We start from the raw sequence: 19765 nt of genomic DNA on the forward strand, positions 1-19765 counted from the left end.
CTCATGATATGTGGATGAGCCAGGAGAATACATATGATGGGCAGTGTCATGTTCAGCCCGTCGTATTGTTTCTCTGGTCACCATAGCTGACAGTGTGAATTACGCTACTCTAATCACCATACAAGCACGCTATAAGAGGACACCAAACATTCATTCCTGTATCCATGCCAAAGTGCGCACAATGAAATTGGTCATTAGGAACCAAAAACTAGGCTGAGGTCACTGTTTGGACTATGCTAATTTCTTTAAAAATCCGGCATCAAACTCACTTGATTTTCTTTGATAAGGTTTATTGGCTATATAGAGGGACCTTCATAAGAACCAAGACAAGCAAAAATAGGAGAGTGAAACCGGACTACACGGTGCTTCTCCATAGCTGAAATGTTTTTGTAAAATAAGCTGAGTAGAACTACAAGAGTAAGGAATGCGCTTAAGTATAGGATTATGAAGGTACATGGGCGTTTTCTTTTTTAAAGCTGAGCACTTTAAAACAGTTTGTTTCTAGTCTTCCTTGGAGACAATATACAGGGTGTTTCAGCTAAGAAGCACCAAGCAATAAAAAAAATTAAAAATGAATTCTACGCGTCTCCAGCTAGCGAAGTATTGTTATTAGCTGTATGTAGCACGTCAGAATAATTTTTTTGATCGGCCAAGTATGGTAATTAACAAAGATTTCTTAGCGAACGTTTTAAATATTGATTCCAGAGAAACAATTTCAATAGAAGACTTCTAGCTGTTATCCAGAAATAACAAAATTTTCAAGTTACGGTAAGATAACAACGCATGTTATTTTTTTTTCAGAGTTTGCTTCCAGTCCGTGAAATTCAAAAAAATACCACGCCATTGCCACCTAACGCGCGGCGCTTTGAGTGCCTTCAAATGTAAGCTGAACGAATTAGCGAAGGCTTCTCACGCACGAAGGTCGCTTGAACCGGCTATCGGTGACTACGATGGACATTAGGTGATGGTTGGATGGTACCATTAAAAAAGGGAGGAGGAGGCCGAAAGAAAGGGACGAAGACAATAAATTTCGACGAAAAAGCGGCTGCCACGTGCATTGCGATACGAGACCGGAGGCAGTAGTCGGCAAAGCGCATACGTTTTTTGTGTTTGTTTTTTGGGGGGAGGGAGGGGTAACAATAAACATGATGGGGGGGGGGGGGACTTCCTCGCGCACCTGTAGATTTTTTTAATGAAGATGAAGATGACCTCTTTTCTGGACCATAGTGCACGGGAGTACAAAATCTGACTGCACCACCTCGGCAGTGATTGTTTGGGAAGTTGGGCATATTAACAACAGTCAAGAGATGATTGTCGCGGCGCCCAGGTAGCGTTCGCTGACACACCGAATAGCACATAACCATATGTCACAGACAGCAAACAAGATGCCATGCCATGCACTGCACGCGTCCTTATACTTCATGCGTTTGTGTGGTGCTCCTGGGTCATCTCTCAACGCATCAGCCATGATAAAGCCGTATACCCTCTCTGTGAGCGCAATACCACGCATCTGCAATCATTCTTTGTCAAGACTGCCATCGTCTGGAACAATCTTCCCCCAGACATTCTCTTTCACATCAGCCATGCTCATTTTAAGATCTCCATTTAGTCAAACTTTGTAAATATTAACTAACTTGTTTGTTTCTCTTACTCCTGATGTAAAACCCTGTGATGTGTACAGGGTCCTTGAGGTATTTTCAGTCAATAAATAAGTAAATAATGAACCCCAACCAACTCCCTTGACTCACCATCTTATTGCCATTGACTGGTGAGCAACGTATTAACAGGCAATTCAAGGAATTCAAGTAGGATTTTCAGTCACTCCCAGACGCCAACGACCACGAGTCCTCAATTATTGCATTCATTTAAAGGAATGGAGTAAGTCATTTTTCATGAACTAAGAAGCTTGGACGTGTACGATGAGCAACGAGGCAATAATGCAGTCACTTTTGACCCAACAGATGTGTGGACATGATCGAAATTCATGATGACGCTGTCCCATTAGAAGTGGCAGCGTGGTGCGACTCTAACGAATAACGAGCAACGCCGCTGCCTGAAACACCGTGCTTGCCATGACTGCTCAAATGACACTCAGAGACACACCGGGAAAGTTCGCAAGTGCTGGCCTTGAATTGCTGAGCTGCTGCGCCTTTCTATCGCAATTTTCGTGTTTTTTTTTTTTTTTGCTGTACAAGTACAATTGTGACAGATTTTGTCAGAATGTCGCAGAACCTTCATTGTCCCCCCCCCCCCCCCCCCCCGATAGGAAGTCGTTAAAGAGTCAGTAAACATGCTCCAATTTTTTCACGCCTGCCAAACAAGCTCGCTAATTTGGGAAGGCCACGATGGTCACATTTTGAGAATATCACAGCGCTGTGCGCCGCGCAGCCGCTGCAATTAAACATCGCAGCAAAACCATGAAGTGACTGATGGTGAGTGGTCGAAGCGCGGAAATCACTTATACGCTTTGAATCTCGTAGAGCAAAGGTTTCGAACTTTCTTGTAAACTTCCTCTACGGGATTTTAAGCGCGTAAGTAATCAGGTTAAGGTGCGTAGCAATAGCCGTACGTAACGCTGTCGGCGTTTCGCAGCTGCTTCCCGCGCTCTGGCCGCCTCCGGGTCGCTTGCCAGCGTCGACGTGCCGCTGCAGCTTCGCCAGTTCTCAACTTCGGGTCAGCTATAGCTGGCGCTGCCGTTTCGCGGCATCTTCGCCAGCCCACAACTCTGAATCCGGTAGTTTGCATTGTCGTGCTGGTGCCGCTCGGCGAGCCCTTAGCTACGCCTGCAGTTTTGCCGCCTTGTCTTTATTCTCTTCGCAGTCGAAGAGAGAGAGATTGCGCGCCGCAAGTGAGTGACACTGCAGTGCCTCTAGTGGTCTGCAATCAAACCCCAGAGCACGCATTGAGGGCGAGCGCTTCGTTGTCCTCGCTGTCGAAGTGAGAGATCACGCGCTGGGTGCTATCACGCGCCTCTAGCGGGCACTCAAACTGCTATGTGACTCCGACGGGTAGACAAGGCTATCCGAAGGAGCTTCATCCATAAAACAATTCTCGCGCCCCTCCAAGGCGCATGCTCAATCCTCGCTGTAACGCGAAGTGACGTAATGTTACCCATGGTCAACGTTCTGCAGCACCGACTCCATCGATTGGTCATTTGCACTGAAAACGGTGCCTTGGGCTTGCGGCGATGCAGTTTGGTCATTTTGTCAATTTTAGCCGCGCTGTCTGCATTTTCATTTTCCTGTGCAGCCCTCTGCCATTTTGGTAGAATCCCAAAATTACCGGGACATGCATACAACGCAGTCGGGCAAATAAAATTACCTAAAAGGAAAGAGTTAAGCCCCGGCTGTTGCACGTAAGCATCACAGGCTGTCGAATCGAAACAAAAAGAATAGGACATAATGTGTCAAAGAATGTTTTAATAGAATAATATGAAAATAAAATAAAAAATAGGGCTCCACCGCCAGCGGAACGCCAACCGAGGGAGCGGTCCAGCAAAATCGGGGCCTTTTTTTTATCTTATGTTGCTAATCTATACTATATTTGGTCTTCATCTCGACTCACAATTGTTCTTCTTGTATTCCGTTCATGTTATTCTTCGCCCTTTCGTGCAAATTTGATAGGGTCTTGCCACAATCCTACGAGTGCTGACAGTGAGATCCTACTTCGGAGTCTTCATCTGTGCTTCATCAATAAGGGTGTTTTTTTGTTTTTTTGTTTTGTGTTTTTTGGTAATGCACGGTTTTCTGGACAAGTGGTATTGCCAGAACGAGAGCCTCCGAGAGTACGCTGAAAAGCCATCGCGCAGCTTTTCCGCTAAAACAAGAGCGCATACCTCGCCAGTTCCTGGCAACCCTTGCATTACACTTTTTCGCTGCTCGGCAATGACACTATAGCGACACAGACTTGCTCGATCGTTGGCTGCGCTCCGATCACGTAATCACTGACGGCGCGCTACGTTCCCGATGTGAGCGTAGTCAAGACAAAGGGCTACGCCGACCTCTCTCCGCTAGTGAGGAGGTTGGGAAGACCGATGGAGAAACCAAAACCAGCCGAAGCAGGTTATTCTATTCTATTGTAACTACCTTGTTACAGCATTTATTCGCGAAGTTCTTGCGCCAGTGTGTCGGCAAGGTATGAGTGTGCAGTTATTTCTTCATCGGAAACTTTGGGCCGTGAGGTTGTCTACAGGCTCTTCAAAGCCTCATGCAGTAAACTAAGAAGAAAAAAGGACACCTTGCGCTGTTGAAATGTAGAGCAAATAATATTGTTGTCGCTGAGCCTCAAGCGTAGAATGCATTGCACAAATAAACAAAGGTGAAAAAAAAAGTCACAGGGTTTCTCTTTCGTTCCCCTAAGACGTCTCAAATGCGAAAGCCATTTGTATTGCCTATTTAACCATGGATTTTATATCAAGCAAAGACGGCTTTTCATAAATTTTTTATCACATGAGCATCGCAAGGACGAAGTGACGCGTAGCTCGTGCGCCTCTATCCACTACAGGTGTGTGTGGCTGGTCATGTGACTTCTTGTACTACACGGTGGAGTTTTTCTCAAGGTCATGCTTGCACGAGACGTATACGGTTTTCGTCTTAAAGGAGTAATGAAATAAAAAGGCGAGAATAGGTTTGTACATTCTCTTTCTTCTTCTTGGTCAAAAAGAATGTATGCTTTGCCTTTACTAAAGCTATGCACATGCACTTCGAAGCTGTTTATATTCGGCTTGTTTATTGCTCTATATACGTGCAAGCGTGGTTTTGACTAAGCCATATTGGAGGTACTTTATATTTTTTTCTTATCGCAGTACAATTTATGATTTATTTCTGTTAAATCTCTTATTGTCATGATGATCAAAGCATCGACATTCGTCGACACACTGTAGCAAAACAGCCATTTGGGCTAGTTGTTTGCGGTTCATAATTGAAGATAGAACAAGCGCACACTCGCAACTGAAAGTTAATTGAAGGTGCAACATATATATATATATAGCTTACGAAAAGTGTTCCAAACAACCTGGCGTCGAATGTACACAATGTTTCCAATATTTTGAAACCGTTTTAAGAGCACAATCGTGTGTTAAAAGTCACAGTGGAATTACCAAAAGAAAAAATAATTACAGTTTTTACTTTATGTCTAACGGCTGAAGATAACCATGTGTACTGGTTGTATGTTCCACGTTCAGAAAAGCCAATACGTCATTTAAGTTCGCGATAACTAAATTATGTCCACACAAACTACTCGAAAGTTTCAGCAATGCACTACAAAGGTTAACACGTGCTGGTTTCCCTCAGACAGTCGTGCGCAAGGTAGCCCAGAAGTTACTAAAGAGCGTGGAATTAGGTTGAGGGGGGGAGGGGGGCACAGGAAACAGAGAAAGAAATATCCCACACATCTAAACCCATAGTAATCCCTTACATTCGTAAAGTGTCGCATGGGTTGAAGAATGTGGCTAATCGCTTCGATGTGAAAGTGGTTTCTCGGCTCCGAATTAGCTTGATTATGCATGCGAAAAAAAATAAAGAGAAAGATAGCAGCCAAAGCGAAGTGCGTAGAAAACAAGAATTGCCAGGTCAAACACAGCCCGCCTTTTGTTCAATATGTCAGAGGTGTTGTGTACCTTATTCCACTGTCATGCGGCCATGTGATACGTTGCCTGAACCGGCCGGTATTTAAGCATTCGTTTACAGGAACACTACAAAACGGTGCCATCAAGAGACGGAGCCCACTTGGTGCAGCATTGCATTTTGTGTGGCTGCTCACACTTTTTTTGTTGTTTACGTGACTGTCCTATCAAGGCATAGCGATAATACCACCCGCGAATTAATCCAATCAATCCACATTAAGAGATGCACGGGGAAAGATGTGTTAGCCACGCCTCCATTGTGATTTCTGAGAAAGAGTACTTATATTTGGTAAAATCGCTTCACTTATCTTTTTTGGTTATTTCATCCGCTTAATATACTTTTGCTTATCTTTTCTGTTTCGGCGCATGCGGCTTCATGATATTTTGATGACTTTTCGCGGAACGGCGATGGTTTTTACACTTTTTCAGGTGAGAGACTTTGTATCACGTGACAATTTTCGGACGCTATGTATATATGTTGCACCTTCAATAAGCTTTCAGCTGCGAGTTGGCGCTTGTGTTGTTCTTCTCTCCACCAGTCCGTCTTAAGTACTGCGCCCCACTTCTATCTTCAATAATGAACGTCTACACACTCTCTGCGTGTCTGTGACCAATGCACGTCTGTTCATTGCGCAGGTTCAAGAGGTTGATGGAACTTTGTTGTTCCGGCGTGCAAGTCTCCACGACAGCGGCAAGTACGTGTGCATTGCAAACAACTCCCTCGGCCAAGACCGAACCGACCGGGAGCTGATTGTCACAGGTGGGTCCACCTTAGTTCTCACTGGCCCTCACAGCTAGGCCTGAACGAAATGCTAGTGCATTCTAAGTAAGCGCGTTAGGGACACCAAAATTAAAGTGCTCAGTTTTGCCTAGTCCGTGCTAGATGGAACAGCAGAATTGCGCTTCAATTTGGGCCTCCGCTGTTCTGCTACAAAGGAGCTTTCTACCGGGTAGCGCCTGACCATAGGCATAGCCATTACACTTTTTGAGCATCCACTTTCAGATGTTGTGGCAGAATACTAGGGTCGCCATAGGTCGATACATTGCGAGAACTGTTTTTTGACCAAAATTTGGGGGTGGTTTTATCTATACCTACTTCCTGGCCTTTTTGAAGTTTTGTTTTGACGATTTTATTAGCGTTTCGTCACTTTATTTGCACATACGATAGCAAGTTTGCATAAGTGCGACAAAGTTATGTGACAACAATGCAGCCTTTGCAGAGTATAGGTTTGAACCGTGGGTACCCCAATGCACGCAGAGGCGGTTGTTAAAAACAGTGAACATGGGGTGCAGGAGAGGAAGAGAAGGACGAGGGATGGCACGTGGCACGTGGTGGTTCTTGGATCTGCGCCGCAATAAATGGATGTCGAGACACTCTGCTCTTCGTCTCCAGGCATATTAGTCCTTTGAACCCGGTTTTTCACGAAAGAAGTCTTCAGATTTGGCAGCTGTATCCTGGAGACCTTAGCGCCGCTACAAATACGGAGAGGCTTAGCTGTGCTCATGCAGACAAACACGTGGCTTGCACGCTGGTGACGTTGCGCGCCATCTAGGATGGCTGTTCTTGCCAGCTTCTCATGCTAATGCCAAGCGCATGTTTTCTGGAGTGAAGTATATTAAAAGCGGAGGATGGAAAAAAAGAAGCTGACTTGTTTATTTTACTGCTTGAAGCTGGACTGATCTCACGGTGATTCTGTCAATCATAATCGCTATAAGGCTTCAAGGGAAAAGAGCGGCCACGTTCAATGTTGCCAAGTTTCAGTGCATAACTTTTTATTTTATGCTAGTAATGCACAGCTGCACTGCAATGAGAATAATTCAGTTAGTAATTAAAAATTTAGTCGCCTGAAGGTGAAGCAACGAAACATAGGCGCTTCATTTTAGTTTTCTTTTATAAAAAATGTCGCCTGATAGTAGCAAAACGCGCTCCAGGCCTCACTACTTTTCAAATCTACCAAAAAGCAACCCTGCTGAACATTTTAAATAATTCAAATATTTTATGGGTGGATCTGACGCAGAATGTGAAGTTCATTACAGCCGGTAGTGTACATAAAGTGTTCTTTCGCAGAAATCATATCGCGAAAAAAGAAGTCGAAGCCGGATTATAATTTTATACGTAAGACAAGAACTAATCTATTCAACGTAGAGCCGTCAGCAGCTTTAACTCGAACGCTCTGATGTGTGGCCTCGGCTCGCTTGAACTGAGGTCAGCGCCACCAAGCGTTGAACATAAAACACTTGGTGCAGTTAACAATAGATGTAGCACGCGTCGGTTTTAAAAGTAAATTTCTGTTTCCAGTCTGCCTAACCGGCGGGTCGAATGCACTCATTTCGCATCTCGTTTTTGCCGCGTTTCGCTCGTGGCTACGTTATCGCGCGTGCCCACGGGGTTGCTGCTGATCCGCAGGTCGCGGGATCAAATCCCGGCTTCGGCGGCTGAATTTTCGATGGAGGCGAAAATGCTGTAGGCCCGTGTGCTCAGATTTGAGTGCACGTTAAAGAACCCCGGGTGGTCGAAATTTCCGGAGCCCTCCACTACGGCATCTCTCATAATAATACGGCGGTTTCGAGACGTTAAACCCCACATATCGATCAAATCGATCAACTCATGGCGTTTATTGTTTTCTGCTTATTCCGGCGATGAACCACTGCGTGCGACAGCTTTTGCACCTTATAAGTTTGAATTTGCAGCAAGGAATCACATCTATAAAAATCAGAGCAAACGCATGTTCATGGCCTTTGTAAAAGTTGCACAATACACAAATTTCATATTCGGCGGCGTTGTTTCCGTTCAGATTCAATCATTTTCAGGCAGCCTCAATCAAACTGTTCTCGCAATTTATAGTGTACCTTTTTGTGTGGTTCACGCTGCATGGAAGATGTCGTATGAAGTGCAGTATTTGTGCGTGTTCTCAGCAATAAATACGCATGGACACAACGCAAACAAAGCTATTTTCGTGAGTAGTTATCACATAAAAGCTCAAACAGCCATCTCATAATCAAATCGTAGTTCTGGGACGCTTAAACCTAGATATTATTACTCAAATTTTGTGCTCCAAGACCACATTTTCTGTGCAGCGCGAACCAAGCAGGAAGGCACACTCCGAATTGCGAGAACGTTTCACGCTATCTCAAAACTATTGTAATAAAACATGAGCAACGCCACTGCATTTCAGATTTATTGTGCAGTTTTCACAAATGCCTTGAACGTGCGTTCACTATGCTCTTGATACATGCGATTCCTTTTGAGCAGCAACTGTGAATTCAAACACGAAAGGTGCGTAAACTGTCGCACACAATAGTTCATTATCGAGGTAACTATAAGACAACGCAAATTTGCTCGTGATAACGTAGCCAGGAGCGAAACGTGGCAAAAACTGGTTGCGAAGTGAGTGAATTCGACCTGCCAGTCAGGCAGGCTGGAAACAGAGATTTACAAGTTAAACCAACGCGCGCTACATCTATCCTTGACAGCAGCAAGCATATCATCTTTAACACTTACTGGCGCTGACATGCGTTCAAACGAGCCGAGGCCAAGCGTTGGAGCATTCGAGATGAAGGTGCTGACGGCTGTATTTCAGCTCTAGCTAAATACTTATCTTCGAGGCTCGTATTTAAAAAACGGCGATAAAATACCTTTCGAAAAATGAACCGTTCATATTGCAGTGGATTGTCATGAGAGAAACAGTATTAGAGATTTGCGATGAGACGTATAATCTCTACAGAATGTAAATAAATGCAGCCGCCATAAAAGACGTTGATCTTCTGCCGTGGCGCTTCTCGAAGCTTGTGCCCATCATTCTTCTGAACTGAGTTTTAATATATCGAATCAAAACTTACCAGAAAACACTGAATGTTCGATATCGTCAGCATATCTGCCACGACGGAAAATAATTGCGAGTAAAGCAACGGTGAAGGTGGCACCCGATACTAATAACTTAGTGTTGCAATATATGCAGATGTGCCAACGCTACATCTTACGTTATGTGATGTTAGTTATGTTAGTCATCTATATGTAGTCGCGACTAACATAATTTATTTTTCATGTGTTTCTTGCAACAACGCTGTTTATATCAGGTTTATGTTTTTTCCATTGATCTCATTGGTTTTATTCACATTAAAGCATCCTCCATCATGCACGGCGCCAAAAGTGCACTTTTGGTAATGTTACTGCTGCTTGCTTGTCCCGCACATGCGTGTATTTTTTCGCTGTTTAATTTATGGTTACACATGTTGTGATGTTCTGCGTACGAAAGTGAGCAAAAAACGTTTGTAGTAGTGTCAGGTATATACTGCTGCGGAGCTCGTTTAAGACCTCCCAAGTAGAGTGAAACTTGACCGGGCGCCGTTCATACGATGCACGCAGACCACTTTACTGAAAACTCGACCGTCTTTCTTGCATCGATTTATTCCTTATGTACTGTGGCAGTCTCCCCAAAGCAGCATGCAAGGTAAGCTATCATTATATATGTAAATACCGCCATTCTGTCGTTCCGTGCATATCGTAATACTGCAATGGCATAAGCTGTTGACAAATTGTTCGTTAACAATGACACACATGAGCAATGCGTACGTTATTTTTCATATAGGTACCACCTTTTGTATTCGCTACGTGTCGCATCTCTTGGTGTATCGGCGAAGGCGTGTGTATTAAGTATGCGTCAACCAGGTAAGCTCTTCCCGGCGCGAAACACTGCGCTACCGAGCGATGTTTTCGAACGTCGGGCTGACGTAACACGATCCTCGTCCGGACAAGAGATTCCCGCAACTGAACGCCGTGCAACACACTCGCTTCTTTACCCCGCTGTCTCTGTTCCCAAGCGAGTGGTTCCACATTTGCAAGCATCAAAAGCAAACAACAAATCCCGAGACAACAAGATTTGCGCAAGTGTAAGCATTTCCTCCTCGAATTAGTGCTAAGTGGGTCCTCGTGCCGACCGCACCACCCTGTTCCCTCGCATGTGGTGGTTCAATAACGACAATCCCGCCGGCTGTCCCCTCCTGGGGTCTCGGGTTTCACCGGCACATCGACGCAAGACGGGTCGCGGCTCAGCCGGCAACCCTCGATTGTGTCACCCGGAATACACTTCTTCGCGGCAATCGTCAGAAGCGTGGGCATAAGAGCCCAGGAGGACACTTGGAAGCAAGAAGTGAGGAAAAAAGACGCACAAAATAACCAGCCCAAAGTCGACGCAAACTGGAACAAGAGAAAACGGCAATAAAACGGGTGGAAGCAATTTTCGTTAAGCGTCCCGAGTAGGCCGGCTTATGAGCTTCAGGAAATCATGCTTGAGCCGAGAGCCAATCTTGTTGAAATCACTTTGGACGCGTTTCTCTTCTTAGGGCTAGGGCAGACGGCGAGGGTTCGACGGGAGCGGCTGCACACCTCAAGAGGTTCTTGTGTGCCAGTGCTCCGAGGGTTTGGTAAGCCGCTCTGCGGGGCCATCCATGCGCCTGGCAAGAGGATTAGCGGGCCTGCTTGTTGAGGAGGAAGTGGCCTTCCGTCTTCGCGTCAGGTGCGCTGCCAGATGTGCTGCGAAAGCCGATCTTCGTCCGCAGTGCTAGTGCTTCACTTCTCGGGAAACTTGTAGGAGCACTCGCCGATGTGAGCGGCCGCCGTCGAGTTATATCAACAGCTACGCTATGAGAAGAAGCGGAAGTTTTCGCTTTGCCGAAGATTCCAACAAAATGTTTTGTGGCCTACAACTCGGAGAGGGAGGCGCAAGCGATATTCTCAGCTTTCAGAGTTTCCTTTTCTTGCTTCATAAACAGTCACTTCGGGTCAGTGAAAGTTCTAACAATAAAAAGATATCATTTTGAGTTCCGCATTTTTTTTATAAGTCGCCAGCTTCGCGCTATGTTTTCTTAACACTTTGGTTCCCTCCTCGTCGTAAGTTCCCAAGCACTTCAATTCCATTTTGTCGTCTTGTTTCATTGGCTGCGTCGTCTTTCTGTACACCCTTTGGATCATTCTTCGGAATACTGAATTTCGGTCGCACAGATGAGGTGCCCCTCGACATCTGCGCACGATAAAAACTATACTTAAAGGCACAGTGCGGCATCAGATTTTCACTACAGCTTTAGTAAAATGACAGCATTCGGCTTTACAATATCGCGATAAAAATGGTCAAGGCAATATTTGTTTTAGAACATTGTTTCTAGGGAAAGGCGCGAGCGCATGGTGTAAGAAGTCAGTGAGAGCCCAGGCACTGAACTAATAAGAGAGGGAGCGTAGAGAAAGATACGACGAGATATATATATATATATATATATATATATATATATATATATATATATATATATATATATATATAGGCTATACGCCATCATTTAGAGACTCTGTGTACACGTTTTGCTAAAATATGAGTCTTAAAACAGTTCACGACGTGTTCTTAGTTTAGCGCTCCTCTAAAGCTTACGTCGTGACTGTGCTGCACGTTCCGCGGAGCCCTGAAGTTTTTTACAGGCGATAGTCTTTCTCGGGGTACGTCGACTCAAAAACTTTGGTCTGGCTATCTGTCTTTCTGTTTGTACATTTGTCTGTTTGTCCGCCGTAATGATATCCTACACGGCACAAATGGCCAACCCTATCCGCAGCGCCCACCAATATTGCTCAAGTTTCAGCGTTCATACTTGTGCGATTGTCAATTAAAAAGCAATTATTGCGCATAATCATGCTTCGCTGACAGTGCAACGTGATACTCAAAAAGGCAAGTGTTTCCAACGCTTTGCTAAGACTACCCGGTGGTGACACCTGCCCGTCGCTTTGCGTTCTACACCTTATCGTCTCCGAGACAGGTGTGCATCTTTCTTCGTGGGCACGCATGCGTTCCTTCGTTTTCGAAGGTAAGTCCCAGATGGCACTTGTGTCCAACGTGCCTCGATGCGCTCGTTCGCCTTCGCTGCACAAATCGAGACTCTCTAACGCAGTGCTTCCAGAATATAATTCACCGATTTTCTCGTGCACAAGATCAAACAAACGTTTTGTTCACTCTCTCCACACACAAAACTATCGTCTTTTGAAGACATTCGCCGTGAAACAGGCAGATACGGAGCAAATTTTTTTTGCAATTTTTTGCAGATACGTTATGCTCCTGAATCAGGAGAGACATTTGCTGTTAGCTCCGGATGCAACTTTGTCCATTTGTTTGTGTTACGCATTTCAAACTCATCTGCATACAGCAGCTTCCACTAATGATCCGTTACAGATACTGGCCTAAACAATAGATAGGAGGCAAGACCACGTTGCGTTTATTGACTAAAATATAGAGCCTATGCCGTTGGGTTAAAACTAAGTTTTGAAAAACGTCACTGAACGCCGACGGAGTAGAACACGCACACACACTGGCAATTTAGCACGATAAACCGACTCATTTAACGCACTTTTGTTAAGCTAATGTTTTGCCCAATCAGGTGTTGCTTCATCTGTCACGACGTGGTTTCTCGTCGATGTACGCAGAAGGTGGTTATGTTTCATTCAAAGGTGCTAAGGCAACGCAGACTATTATGCGTAGTTGAATAAGTGCTGTCAACCTGTTTCTTTTCAGATTTTAGATTTGTCTCACTTTACGTGACCCTTATGTAATGCTTGCTTTAGCAAAGAACGACGGCACTGTCCTTTCTACGTGCTCAATACTCATAAATATCAGATCATCCCTGGGTGACTGAAACTATCGACAAAAAAAAAGACCACACATCATTCATTCGTAGCTTAATCGCGGGATAGGCAGGTGAGCAAGCGATTCAGACGAGTAAGAATAATCTACAAAAAAAAATTTCCCACGTCTATGATGTACTTAAGACGGCTTAAGGGTGAAAGTGCAAATGACATGTTAAAGAGCTGTGTAGAATTTATTAAGATCTCCGGCAGTTATTAAGTGTGCAGCTTTCGGTGTCTAGAGAGAGAGAGAGAGATAAAGATACAAGGAAAGGTAGGGAGGTTAACCAGACGCACATCCGGTTTGCTACCCTGCACTGGGGAAGGGATAAAGGGGAGAAAAGAGGTTGCAGAAAGATGAGAAGGTACACACAATCACGACCACACTCGGGGAGCACACACAGTTTACAGGCGGTCGCTCAGGTTTGTTGACTTAAGGTAAAGTAGCAGTGCTTTAGTTGTTAGTTGTTTTCTGCGCAACTGAGGCAGATGCCCAAGGTCCTAGTATCTTCTGCCCACAAAATGGTCCGGGGTCAAGTCGATTCAAAACCATCCGTAGCTGGCATCGCTGTGTGTCGTAGCAAGCGCAGCTGCACAGGACGTGTTCGATGGTCTCTTCATCTCCGCAGTAGTCACATGTAGGAGTGTCTGCCATACCAATGCGAAAGAAGTACACCTTTGTGAGTGCAACACCCAACCAAAGGCGGCATAACAGTGTCGCATCGGAGCGGGAAAGTTGTGATGGTAGTTTTAGCTTGAGCGAAGGATCCAGTTCATAAAATTGACACCTTTGGAAGCTGGTAGACGACCAGAACGTGCGTGTGAGATCTCGAGCCAGCAAGTAAAGTTGTCTTGCTGCATCATTCCTTGATAGAGGAATCGGGACTACACGGGTTTCTTCATGGGCTGAGCGGGCTGCATCATCGACTAACTGATTTCCGGTAATACCGATATGTCCAGGCAGCCATTGATATATAATATCATGCCCTCGTGCTAGAGCTTCATGATGGCAATGTCTTATTTCTTGTACCAGTTGGTCATGGCTCTACATTTGTGGGGAACTTACGCGGCGGCGAGTGAAAATCGCGCTGTCCCAAATAATCGCGATGAATGTAAAGAGAAACCCGACTTCGAGATTAAATCTAACCATGGCATTCTGCGTGGCACTCAAGTAGTCTACCATGCATCCAAGTCAGCGCTTGAAACTGCCCCGTAAAAAGGCCCTATACAGTTGTCAGGTCAGCCTAAGAGTTAAGTTGACGAGTGTAATACCGAGGGTGGCAGAAGTGTAGACTAGCACCAAGTGCTTCACATTACGTGAATTACGCAAAGTGGACATAGTTCAAAGCTGCCAGTTATATTAAAATGGGTCAGCCATAATTTATCAACATCATCATGAACCTCAGCATCAACGAAGTGCGCAGCTACTTAGGTGCGCGTATTGCCCTACAGACGTCACTTCGCAATTGTAATTGCAATAGGCGCCACAGGAAAGCTTGCGACGGATGTCTAATTCACAGAGTGACAGGCGCAAGTGTGCAGAAAAGTGGCTGCCACACTCGAAAACAGCTGCAGTATAGAGGCGGTGTATGCAGCGCTAGTCAGCGGCGGAGAGGTGAGAGAGCGCCTTGCGGTTTGCATGCGGTCACGCAAGTTTACCACTGCTGAAGAGGCTCGTGCTGTTGCGTGCGCACAAAGCAATGTCAAAGGCGAGGGGATCCCTAGTTTCGAATGCATAGTTTGCGAAACGCTTAGGTATACCCGCCTTTGATAAAGACATGCAAAAGACAAAAGTTCTCGCATGAGTCGCTTAAATGGTCCATTTAAAGCTCAAAAGAGGATTTAAACATATGCCCTTGCTCGTGTCGGCTCATTTGTCTTATTTCGCGGGAGTGTAACACCTGCTCAATTCTTAAAAGCTTGAGCATAGGTTTTCTTTTACGCTTCTTTATAGACTTTTATATGCTTTCTGCGCATGCTGTTATGCACATTGAAGGAAAATCCTTTCAACGTGCTGTCTTTCCACGTTACTTCCTAGACGATCGTAGACTGAGTCACGCAAACGCCGCGCTCAAAAAAAAAAAACATAATTCCAGTCACGCGAACACCGTATAGACGAAGTTTTCCGTGAAGCTCGTGGGCCTCGAGCTACGCGTTAAAGTTGGTAAGGTATTACTTGGGCATATTCGTGACCACGTTGGAATTTTGTCTGATGTGGCACGTGTAGCTTTCGCCTAAATTACTCAGATTAGTAAAGTTTCGAAACTGTTTGCTGTTATACGATTAGTGCAAAGTTTGTATACATGTTAGGTGAACATATTGATCACTTGTTCACTAAATGAGTTGTCCTTACGGAAGTCTCAGACTACGCGTCTTAGATTACCTACACCGTTCTGTTATTATTTATTGTTATCACTAATATCACTAGCTTGCTATAAATTAAAATTAGTTATTATACTGCGCATTGTGCTCTGCAGCCTGAGTTGTGTTCTATTGATTGATTGATATGTGAAGTTTAACGTCCCAAACAACCATATGATTATGAGAGACACCTTAGTGGAGGGCTCCGGAAATTTTGACCACCTTGGGTTCTTTAACGTGCACCCAAATCTGAGCACATGGGCCTACAGCATTTTCGCCTCCATCGAAAATGCAGCCGTCACAGCCAGGATTCGATCCCGTGACCTGCGGGTCAGCAGCCGAGTACCTTAGCCACTATAGACCACCGCAGCAGGGCCGTGTTTGCTTGCACTCCTCTAAAATAGCTAAACTGCTTCGTTTACATGGGCAGGCATCGGGAATGTGTCCTGCAGATTTCCCTCTTATTCACATCTCGCGTCTTCCTTGGTCAATTATTTCTCTCAATTTCTTTCTTAGCAATCGTAGCTGTTATATGTAACTCTACACGAAAGCATTTACAGGACAATGACAAAAATGTTTCAATTAGAATAATATTGTCACTGTTTCACCGCAAGGCTGAGCAATAAATGTCATTGCAACAAATTGTAATGTCACGTGAAGTACGACAATCAGAATGAAACGGGCACTGTACTGCACACCCACAAAGGATGCACGAAAAAAAACCCACACCGGATAAACGTGAACTAAGAACGTTCACAGCTAGACATATAACACGCTGTTGAAACACAAAGACAAACAAAACGTACGTACAAGTATACACAGGATGAGTGCAAACTAACAAGTGTAACAGTTGTTGAGCTTGTGCATTTTATCACCTAAACAAAAAATTTTCCGGTGAAAGCGCATGACGTGCTAACTGCCCTTCTCTCAGAATAAGTACGTGGGCGACTAGGCTCCCTAGGGCAAAGAACACGTTGACGAGCCAACACATCGGAAAGAGTGGGGCACCGATCCTGCCCTTCGCGCCATCTCGTCGGTAATGCAGAGAACACGTCGAGATCAGCAAACCGTCAGAGGTAAATGGTGTGCGTATATAAAGAGCTCACCGTTACTGTGCCGAAAGACGTGAACTTCTGTGGCCGAGCTGTTAACGCCACGCGCCAAGTTCCACCTACTGCGCTTTGTTAGGATTAGAGTGGGTAGTAGTGGTGGTTCCTTGAGGTTAATATAAACGCTTATTTATGCAACCTACGGGGCATGGCTTATCGTGGATGGGAGGAGAAAAAGAGGGGGTGAAAGAAGACAGAGGGTAGGAGGAACCAAGTGCAAGAAGGCCTCAATTGAAGAGTTGCGACGGTCGGAAGCAGGTCACCTCAGCGGAAGTCACGGCAACGTGACCTCCCGCGCTGAAGTGTATTAGAAGTGCAATCATGACGCACTGAGTGAGCTGTGCTCGGCATTCGCTCTTTTTTATGCCCCCCTTGTGCCAATGACTCACGGAGTTAAGCACCAGGACGAGAAGAACACCAAATACGAACAAATTACACCACGCAGCGTACCTTCAAAAAAACTCCCCCCTGTCACTTTAGGTTATTGTAATAATTTATCTGGTTTTATGGGCCAGAATCAGGACGTCGTTATGAGACACATCATAATACACTGCTCCGGAAGATTTAACCTATTGACTGTGATTCTTTAGGATGCACCTAACTCTGTGAACTCGGGGATCTAGCATTTAGTGTCCATCAAAATGTAATAGTCGCAGCCGTCAAATTTCGCTGTTTGTCATACTCATACATTACAAACATGATTACCAGCCGTGCTTAAGTTGGGAACTCTTGGACATTCAAGACCCCCAGGGGTTCCTTAAGGGCACCTAAATTCAAGTAAATACGCGTTCTTCCTTTTCTCCCTCATATAATTGAGGCCGTCGAAGCTGGGACACGCACTGGAAGCCGGCAAGCCACCATAGCTGTTCCCAAATATAATCGTCGTTGTACCAGGTGATCCTATAGTTGTGAGCAATGCTTATTGTTTTTTAAGAATAGCATTAGACGTACACGCGGACAAATAGAGTGCGTCAACGTTGACATGGATATGCTCACCAAATCCTAGATCATTCCGGGAATGATTTCGGTTCAGCTTGCTTGTGATACTTCACCATGTGTAAAAAAATGTTTAATTAAACATTTACCGCTTTTCATTGGTCTTCTTCCTAAGCGGTACACGGTAAGTGACAAAAATCAACAAAGAAAAAGCAAAAGTATAAGACAGGCTTCCTAAGCGTCAGTAAAATATCCCTATCTGCCTTTTTGCGCGGTGAGCTTGTGGGAATCAGCGGCGCACCACGCGAGATTTTCGCGACACATAGTATGGCATTACGGTGATGCTGTTTTCGACCATTTTAGTGTGTTTATCTTGAGCAGCGTTACGCTACATTTATCAAGTACTTATCCCACTTCCATTAATTATTCATTATTCTAGCTTCCTGAATTACTTCAAGGTTTCTGCGAAAATATAAACTCTACCGGGGTGTTCTCTTTTTTCTTCTATGAGGCCTTTGTGGAGGACGAGGCAGAAGCTAACGAGCAAGGAGATAATGTTCCCACGAAGAAGTGAGAGTTAACCGTCACGTATTCGTAGGGCGTGATCAAGTGGCTTACAACGTTAACTCGTGAGGTATCAAAGGTTAAAAAAAGTAAGGCGGCTCAGCGTTCTTCATCTGAAAGTTGCTGCTCTAATACGTTTTGATCGAGCAAAAGAGGAAGGCCGTAACTATAAACAGAAACGAGAAATGTGGAAAGGCCGGATGTGCAGAGGCGCAAACGCTCGTTGTCAAGCCGTGCCACCAACAACTCCTTTCAGCGTACTTCAGCTTTCCTTTTCGCATAAGACGGGGTGAGCATATTGCACGATCCATACAAGAGCTTTATATAGGCTCGAAGGGTAACGTACCCTTTCCATTACGCGCATCTGCTTGGCCCGTATAGGCTCTCGAGAGCGAATGGGGCAACGTGAAAACCGGCTCGTTATAAGGCTGCGCACTGGCTCGCTGTCCGTGCTCGACTTCCAACGAAGCCACTGAGGCCTCTGGTCGTCCGTGAATAGCGAGTGAAGAGGGTTACGGTCACGCTGTCACTTGTTGCTTTTCACCAGCGCATTTATCTTAATGAACGTGAGTGGGCAAAAATGTAGCAGCAACGGACATATGTAGGTTACCCGCCGATCTGCATGCTGACCATTGTGCGATTCTACCTGTAATTTTAAGCTGTTTCTGAACGTGGTTTTCAGCTCAACTAATATGCCAATAATTTTGCACAGTATCATTTTAGCAGCTAAAGTTTCAGCAATTAACATAAGCTATGACTTAATTGATTCGCGCATCACTTTGCTAATTGTAAGTATTCTTCGTTCTTTTAGCTTCTACAAAAAATCCACAGCTGTTTGTGAAATAAAAAATGCCCCCACCTCCCCGAATTAAATTATGACGAAACGCGAATGCAGTGCGTAGCGTTCACAACGTTGTTTCGAACGTGAGAACCCAGCGCTAGAAGATTAATGTTTTTTTTTTTTCGTACAACATGCAGCCAATGGCGCCGTTCACCCAAATGGCGTTTTTCTGTCGCGATAAAAGCGGTATGTGTTTCCAGCTCTAGTAGCTAGCATGTATAGTTAAAAAATACTATGAAGTGAACAAAACAAACAGCTTGCTCGGTTGGGCGTTGGCGTTTCACAGCGGTGTCTCGAGCACACATTCCCGAATGTTCTTGAACGGCGCCCAGCCAGCGAACGGTCGAGAGTGAGGCTTGAGAGCACGTGAAAGTAGGGCGCAGGGATGAGAGCGAACGGCGAGAGAAGGCGCGGCGAAGCTCTGTACCCACCCTCTCCTTCACTTTCTCGCACCACATGCTCCGGTTGCTAGGAGCGATGATAAGCGCGCCCGCCCACAGCTGTTGCCATGGGAGAGGGTGGTGGACGGATCCCAAAGGACGCCTGACATAGCCTGGCTAAGAAATGCATTCGCATTCAAAGCTACACCATCTCCCGCTAAACAGAACCATGTAGAAGCGAAGCAGCGAACGCTAACGCTTACACTGGCGGCGTCGTTGACGCTGACGCTCATC

The 19765-nt window shown here is 45.2% G+C and overlaps 1 pseudogene; it reads left to right on the top strand.

Annotated features, from left to right (window-relative positions):
- Window positions 1-19765, top strand: part of LOC142775020 (cell adhesion molecule Dscam1-like) — a 429006-nt pseudogene that overhangs the window by 222184 nt on the left and 187057 nt on the right.

This window comes from Rhipicephalus microplus, chromosome X, assembly GCF_043290135.1.
Source record: "Rhipicephalus microplus isolate Deutch F79 chromosome X, USDA_Rmic, whole genome shotgun sequence".
Lineage (NCBI taxonomy): Eukaryota > Metazoa > Arthropoda > Arachnida > Ixodida > Ixodidae > Rhipicephalus > Rhipicephalus microplus.